The sequence below is a fragment of the Aphelocoma coerulescens genome, chromosome 7, assembly GCF_041296385.1.
Source record: "Aphelocoma coerulescens isolate FSJ_1873_10779 chromosome 7, UR_Acoe_1.0, whole genome shotgun sequence".
Classification (NCBI taxonomy): domain Eukaryota; kingdom Metazoa; phylum Chordata; class Aves; order Passeriformes; family Corvidae; genus Aphelocoma; species Aphelocoma coerulescens.
Window position 1 is genome coordinate 26495928 of NC_091021.1, and position 8606 is coordinate 26504533.

The 8606-nt window shown below is 39.8% G+C and overlaps 1 long non-coding RNA gene across 1 annotated transcript; it reads left to right on the forward strand.

The window, feature by feature from the left end:
• The first annotated feature begins 843 nt into the window (after positions 1–843).
• On the forward strand, positions 844–4660 carry LOC138113115 (uncharacterized). Its single transcript, XR_011152005.1, has 3 exons — positions 844–915; positions 2184–2258; positions 4411–4660. It is a non-coding gene; the product is annotated as an uncharacterized lncRNA (long non-coding RNA).
• Positions 4661–8606: the final 3946 nt, after the last annotated feature.

Sequence of the window (8606 nt, forward strand, 5' to 3'; positions counted from 1 at the left end):
ATCTTCCAGGAAATCCAGACCACCAGTGAACAACAAGGATGATGAACTGTGAAGGTTCAGGATCCAAACTGCTGCTGTTGCTATTTTCAAAGTCTTCAAGGTGATTTACAAGCCACTTAGGCAAGTAGAAACAACTCTCAATCCTTTTTTTAAACTGAGTCACAGAGAGGTGCAGTGAGAACACATTAGCACAAACTGGCCATGCCTGGGCTCCCTGCTTCACCCTGGGCTTGGATCCTCTAAACCTAAGGAAAGCTAAATGGTGACAAGGCCTCCTGTCTGTGGTCAGGCAGAAGTCCTTTGGAAGCACTAGGATCTGAAACCAGGTCTTTTCAGTCTCAGGACACTGCTTTTATTTCTATTTCTCCTTCTGCATACGTCCTCCTAGGCTTTACTGAGCTACTCACTATCTGTTATGGACTACAGTTGCAGCTAATGGCTGAAATGCTTTCACTGCAGCTTGTCTTTAACCCCACCAGTCTGGCAGTGTTTATGCAGCAGTCACTGCAGCAACTTCAAAGCAGCATTTGGTGTTCAGCAAGCTCTGAGCAGAGCTCAGCCCTGACCAAGATATTAAGCAAAAAGCAGGATTTCCCATGGCACTTGCCCTCCTGGGCAGCATGTCTGACATCACTAATGAAATACCTTCAGTTTATTTGGTTACCCAAAGGTGCAAGACATCTCTTTGATTAATGCCTGTGAATACATCACTTTTTATGAGGCTCTGAGTTTTGGTATCTGGGTCTTAGAAGGAGCAGAACTTGAAATGCATGGGTTTATGTATTTTTTAATGTTCACTAAGCAATGGCTTATTAAGAGAGATGACCTCATATTTTCTGTTCCAGATGAATTCTTTGTGAGCATCAGATAATGAAGAGTTCAGCAAAAACCTGAAGTAAATGCCCTTTGTTCCAGGTACCTCAGTTTGTGTCTCACCCTAAGGATCCCATGGTCAGGTTAAACTGAAAATCTAAGTGTCCTCCACATGGTCAAGTGTTTGAGATTTTTTTGGCTCTGTTTTTGTTTGCTTTTGCTCCACATTTTCCAATATCATTCAGGAAAGTGCAGAAGCAAAGACAGAGTTAATTTAGTCTCTCAAATGAAAATCCCTCAGCTCTGACAAAACCTGCTCTGCTTGTGCCAGGTCTCTAACAGCTTGAAAATCAAATTAGGCCCAGAATTATTACAGACACTGTTTTCTATCAACAACATGAAAAAAACCCTGAACAAAACCCTAAAAAGAGAGAAAAAAAGCTTTCTTCAGCAATCTCAGTAAGAACCATGCTTCCCCATCCATTTGAAGCTTCTCACTCCAGCCCTGGTGTTCCCTGTTGCCAAGTGGCTGGAAACAAGAGCAGCAAAAAATGTTTTTAAAAGTCATTTGAAAGGGAGCAGAGAGATTGCATGCCAACTCAGAAACATGACAGCAAGAAATCTCTGAACTTGCTTTACCAGTGATGAGAAAAACCTCACCAGATTCACTCTAGGTTGAGCTCAGTGGGGTGGAAGAGGGGGGTTTAATCTCAGTATTTGTTAGCTTCTCAGTGCAGTGTTTTGTTCCACTGATGGCATTTTTTCACAGAGAAGATAAATGCCAGTACTACCTTAGTTATGGCCACCCTCCATGAAGGTAAGAATAGACACAGTGGGTCTGACTAAAAACAAAAAATTCCCTCTAGCCACGTTTCTAGCTGTGGTCACAAGCAAATGTCTAGAGCAGATTAAGAACAGCACAAGCATTTATGACACTTCCTCCAGGACACTGAAATGCTGTGTCAGTAAGAACAGTTGAGAGGTTCCCTGTTATGAACTCAATCACTTTATTGTTCAATGCATATCAACTATTAGTATCTACAACATCCTTTAGCTTCATGTTCGACAAGTCTCCTACACCCTGTGGGGTAGAAAATTCCTTTTTTTCCTATTTGTTTGGAACTTGCCAAAGAGAAGCTTCACACAGCATACCCTATATCTTGTACTCATGAAGAGATGAACAATCAGTTCCAATCCTAACTCTCCATACTCTCCACAGTCTTCATATTTCCAAGGTCTTTCCTCACCCACAGGGATTTCTCTATATTTGCTAAGCATTGCTGCTCCTCTCTGAAATTTTTCCAGTTCCAACATGTCCTTGGAAATAAATGTCAGGATGGGATGTCTTACTGTACATTCCCTGTTTTTAGCAGAGGCTTTTGCAGCATGTTGCTTCTGTTGGATTTGTGCAGTCATCACCGTTAGAGCTTGAGGCTGTCAGGCAGGTGAGCAATTTCAGTTTTAAAGACCTTTTCTTTTCTCTCCTCCCCAATATTCCTAAGACAACAACAAAAAACAAAAGCAGCTTTTTTGTTTGTTTGTTTCCAAGTTGTAAATGCAATCTTGCCAATGTGTGGCTACTACTTCCCAGCAGGCAGGTAATGCAGGCATTGTGAATCAACTCAGATCTTAGATTTTTGCCTTGTTGTGGAGAAAGGGAAAGAAAAAACACGAAAAAGAAAAGAAAACCCAGCAAATCTAAGAACCTAAGAGAAACATTTGTCAAACCTCACCTTGCCTTCTGAAGTTACTAGGCAAGATTTCTATAAGCTACTTCTAACTAATCAGAGAGGATATAAAGAAATGGAACTTCCAAGTATGGATAAATTTTGTAATTTTATGTCATCACTCCCTCTAGACATTTTACCTCTTTTCATTGTATCATGTTGAAAGGAAAGTATTTGTTTTGATCTCAGCTTTTTCCAGCACAGTGTGCAGCTTGTTTTTGTGATAGTACTTAATGTCTTCTGAGAAATCCTGTTGAGAATTTTCAAATGCCTCTTGTTTGCAGACAACAAAAAATAGTTAGAAGTGGGTGGAGAACAGATAGAAATGAGCTGAAGGTGATGAAAATGTTTCTAAGAAGAAAATTGCTAAAACTATTCAGGAATATCAAATTTTACACTCTGGGTCAATTAAAATTGGACAGTATAATAATAATAATAATTCCATTCCATTGGAATGTGAATTTGTATTGGACTTGAGGGGTAGATTAAACATTCTGGTTGGATTTGGAGATGAGATTTTCAAAAGAAGTCAATCTCCTCTTTCTATTTAAGTGATAATAGTGTTCAGTCAGCATTCAGCACATTTTGAATATCCTAGGATTTTGCTCTCTGGTTTTATAAGCTGAATCTTCAGTTCTTTATCAAAAGAAAATACCCTGCAATACCTTTTCAACCCTGCAAAGACAAATTTTCCTGAAATCACATGTTCCTTCGGGCTAGTATTTGGCCTAATTTTGTAATATTTGAAAATCTATCAAGGAATCCCTTGTTTTTGCAGCATCTTGGATCACTGATGAACATTTTTACAGTCAACTGTCTCATTCCCCCAAGGGTCCTTTTGTGTGATCAGCTTTTGGGGTAATAGTAACCTAATAAATCCATAACTGCTATAATTGTAGATCCCTACCTTTGTTGTGTTTAACTCTGGTAGTGGAACAGTAGAAAATAAGCTACATTCAAAACACCCGAATTTGATCAGCTTGAACAAGAGGAAAATAAAACCTTACAAAGACTGACCTGACTTTCTTTGAGGAACACATGGGAACCATCAGCATGTGTTGTATCCATGCATCATCATGTGCAAAGCAGGTCTGAGTCCAGCACATATCACAGTGTTTCCTGACCCTGACAAACTGCAGCTGCAATTGCTCTCCTTGAGCTAAACATGTAGACTGATCCAGTTGTAGCCCCCACAGTTTTGAAGACAACTTTTCTGGAGTTGTAGGCTGAGCTAGATATCTCCAGAGATTCCTTTCAGCCCAAGTTTCCCTAGGACTATGATTCTGGAAGTGATAGTACCTTCAACCATGTCCTCAGCTCCTGCAGGGATTCACTGAAATTATTGTAGATCTGTAGTTCTAAAACCACCAAAGGACTGCTCTGGGTACTGACTTGTGAAGCTGCTGAGGACAGGGCACTGTCAAGACACGTCAGTGTTCGAGGCACACCTTTACTTTCCCAGCATGTCTTCTAGGCTCCTTCCAGTCCTGGTGGATCCTACTATTTCCATGTTTCTGCATGATTTCTCTTGAGTGGAACCAACAAAAGATTTCCTGCAATATTCTTCTCAGGTTTACTTCTTGTAGTCACAGCTCTGGCTAAAAAAACATTACAGTAAAGTTTGGTGGAGCTAAAATAAGACATGTATGATTCCTTAGGTAGGTGTCAGGTCACTGAGAAATAGCAAAAAACATAGTCAGGTGGGAGTGGCTGGAGCTCACCTGCAGCCCCATAGATAACACATTTCAATTTGTAAACAATCTAATAACAAGGCTTGAATTAAAACCACATTCATCCCTGTGCTGCTTTTTTATTTTTCCTCTCTATCATGCTTCCACATTCCCTAAACTGATTATTTGTTTCTTTCTAGGTTGCCTCTGGAAAGGAGACAAGTCTGAAGACTTAAAAGACCAGTGAGATAGTAATCATTAGTTCACACTGTTTCCCTTCCAGCTACTTGCTGTAAGCAAGAACAACAACAACAAAAAAATAAATATACAAGACAGAAAGACACAGAGCCTGAGGAGAGAACATTCATATTGTCATTTAGATGAACTATGCAGCTATCCCTCTTGACACACCTATTCCACCAACATGCTTCTTCTCAACCTGGTATTCATTTTCTGTCCTTCCTCATTTCATTAGTGATCCTTTTCTCCTCTCCAGCCCTGACTACAGCCTGAACCACTCGCTTATTTTTTGGCTATATTAGCCAGGTTGTTTGTATTGCTGTCCCACAGGTGAAACTAATAACACATATTTCTTTGTCAACATTTTACTCTCCAAGCTTGTTGAAGACATTTTATATGTCCAAATTGCAGTGATGCATTTTGGGGATAATAACACAGAAGTGGAATTAATGTCTTTTGGACCTTTCCTTTCTAGCAAGATTGGACTGGCCTAGATAAATGGTTTTCTCACCTAGCCTATTTTGGTTTTCTTTTGTTTCAAACCCCCTGAATTTAATGATGTTGGTTGTTTTCCTCCAGACGTCTTCATAGAATTTTTATGTTTGTTTCACTCTGTTCTTGAACTGCAGGATCTGCAAGTTGTGGTTCTAACTAAAAATAGAATAGATTGAGACATTCTGGTACCATGAAGGTGAGATTGGTTTCATTTACATTGCAAAATGCCTGGGGCATTTTTATGTTTCTGTAGAGTATCTATCATAATGAGGTTTCCTGACTAGAAATCTGGTGTGTGTCTAAGATTCCTGACACATGATTGAGAAAATGTCCATGATAAAGATAAATTAATTTCAGAAAGAAGGCAGAGTTTTTTTTTAGTCTTCCTCATTTATATTATCATTAAGCTTGTAGGAACATTGTACCTTCAAGTCTGTGACCAATTTTGCTGCAAATGGCCAGTCAAGGCAGATGGGCACATAAATGTCAGATGATCACAGGATCCTTCTATGTCTTGAGAAACAAGGCTAGAGAAGAACTGGCAAAGAATAGTTATTTCTTAACTATGCAGCAGTGCAGAGAAGGATGTGCTGCCAGAACACATTGCAGGTAAGGCACAGAAACCCACATTCCTCAGTAAATACTGACAATAATAATTTTTTGCAAGCAATATCCACAAATCTTACGACGTAGAGATAAGGCCTTAGGAAACAGAGATAAAGTTTGATTCTCCTGTAAGACTCCATCCACATGCAGGAGCAAGACTTCCTGGTCCTAAAAATGTTAGGGTATGAGAGGAGAGGAAAGCAATGGAAAACAGTAGAAGAAAATAAATTTATTTTTAGCACTGGAGGATTTAAACACATTTAAATTTAATTCCAGATCCTCACAGAAAGTTAGATGCCCTGGGGCTTTCTGGGGAATTACGTCCTTAAATCCTTGTGAAGTCTTGTATGGGTGACCTACCCAAGGACATGCACATACTGTCTGCAGAGTTGAGATCTCAATGAGACCACACTAAATGTCACTCCACTGCCTTACCCAGCTTAAGTGTGTAAGTTTGGGTCCTTTTGACTATGTTGTGTCTCACCTGGCTGTGGTTTCTGTCTTTTTGTAATGCTGCTGCTGGGCACAAGTATAGGTTTGATTTGGCCTTAACACACAGAAACAAGTTCTAGTCATATGTTCATTAAAAAAAAACAAACCCAAACAAAACAAAAAAATGTTTGAAGTTCAATTATAAACCATTAACATATATAGTCTAGGGTTATAAAACATAGAAATTAACCAGTGTAGTTAGGACCTAGTGCTGTAGAAAGCTGGTTTGTTTTGCCACAAATTACCACCAGCAGCTCAGGCTGGTTGTTCAGTCCCTCTTCCAGGTAAGGTCTGTATGAGCATGTTAGTTCAGGTGCTGTGCCTCGCTGGTCATAAGCTGAACCACTACAGTGTGGCTCCAGTCTGGAGCATCCCAAAAGTGGGATGAGCAATCCGCAGTGTGAGTACAGCTGGCTCCATGCGTTGTCTCTGCAAACTCAAACAAGCTACCAAAAATAGTGGAGTTCCCTGAGACCAGGACATCAAGAAGAGGAAATGGCTATTTCCTCACAGAGACCAGTCATGCTTAGTTTATTGAGGTTGGCAAAAAAAAAGGGTGCAGACTCAGAAGGCCCAAAGGCAATGGAAAACCAGGCATGTTAATATCATTAAAAATGGGCATAAACTGGCTATAATAGAAACTGGATGATAGTTTCTGACCTCCAGAAGTCCCTTTAAATAGCTGAACAATGTATAAAAGACCAGACTTGTTTTAAGAGAATATGGATCCCTTTTCAAAAGTACTCTGTCTAAACAGCTTAGTAATTTCCTTTTCCTGTCTGAGGAACATGACTTACCTCACGGGGAACATTTTGGAGAAAAATGAATGGATGACTGTGGGATGCTAAAAGAGCTATTAAATACTAGGTAGCCAGAGGGGTTCAGTTGTGAATATTGACAATAGCTCAACACGTAGGATGTAGGATGTCTTGTCTTCAGGCCATCCTGAAGTTTATCCTACTGTAGCCTTTCAAATTAGCCAGATTCCAGCAGTATGTTATATAATGTACGTGTGGCAGCGCGTAGTGAAGGAAAAAAGAAATAATAGCTACCACACTCAAACAGCAGATTCATGTAGGTAAAATGAGCCACAGTATTTGGAATGTCAATATCATTAATAGCTTTGCATGCGTCTGGGTGTTAATTTGTATTTATAATTGAAGCAACAAAGTGTGGAAGGAGCAGGTGACAGGCTTTCACCAAAGTATCTGCTGCAATCATTTCTTGATGATAAAAGCATTTAGAATACATCTAAGAGATAAAAGAGCTTTTCTGATCAACTGAACCAAGTGTGAGGGTTAACCGTCTCCCCATGTTCATGAGATATTTATTTATATACAAAACCCTGAAGAAGATAGCTTTGATATACTCTAAGTCTTTTCAGGAGGCAGATTTTAACAGCTGTGCGTATTCTGTCAGTCAAAACTCTTTTGAAACGTGTAAGGCAACTCAAAGCATTAACACTGGGTTTCAGGGATCTCTGCTGGAAGTCAGGGATCTTCCCTTCTCAGTCAGTAAAGCTGTTTCTTCGGGTGTGTGTCAAACAGCCAGAAGGGAAAAGGAAAAAAAAAAAAAAGGAAGTGGTTTCTACAGTAAGGAAACAAGTATTCTTAACACGTGTAAAGTGATAGAGTTCCAACACGCACTGTGATCACAACCCAGCCTGCTCATCTACTCCACAGTGGTTACCATTGCTACAGGTCCAGCAGATTTCCTGTTCTAATCTGGGGAAATAGCTCAATGACAGGGTAAATTTTCCTAATGTGCTGATTTTTGGTGACAGCTTGCACTGAGGGCATCAGCCATCTCTCACTGCACACTTTAGAAAGTAGAAATAAAACCAAGTTATCTCACTTGAGCACTTATGCAACATGAAATTTTCATTTCATCAGGCACAGTGCTGGTGCCTGGAATTCTAAGCATTTGGCCTTCTGCTGCTGCAAACTGCTATGTGAGTTCTAAAGCAAAGCAGTGCACATTTTTCTTGTGTCAGTGTTTCTCTTTATTCCCACACCGAGATAATTCTTGGCGAGGTCGCACGATGGGCTGTGTCGCCTGCAAGCTGCTGCTTCAGAGCTCACTGCAGAGCTCCGAAACCTGAACTTGGGCACTACTTCTTGTTTATCTCAACAACAGGGAAGGGGGAGCTACGTGAAAAGAAACTATATATTTTACTTTTAACTTCCTCAGATCTTAAGCAGTACTCAGCGTGCCTCTGTGTTTATGTACAAGTATGCAAGGGTGAACACCTATTGGTTTGTGACTTGTATAAATTAGGCATTTATTTAGTTTATCATCCTTGTCATAAAATTCCTTTTACAGGAGTAAATTGTTGTCTACTGCCCAACTCTTCTGGCCTCAAGAGAGAGAATCAGATTTTTTTTTTTTTCTTTATTATTGCTGTTGTAACTGCAGGTTTGCTCATCTCTGAGGTATTTGGAGTATATTATAGACATAGTTAAATGTATTGCTCTTCTGTTTAGGGAAAAGAAAGAAGTGGCCATACTACTTACAACTCTATCTCAACACCTGAGCATGTCAAAGATTAAAAGATAAGCTTAAG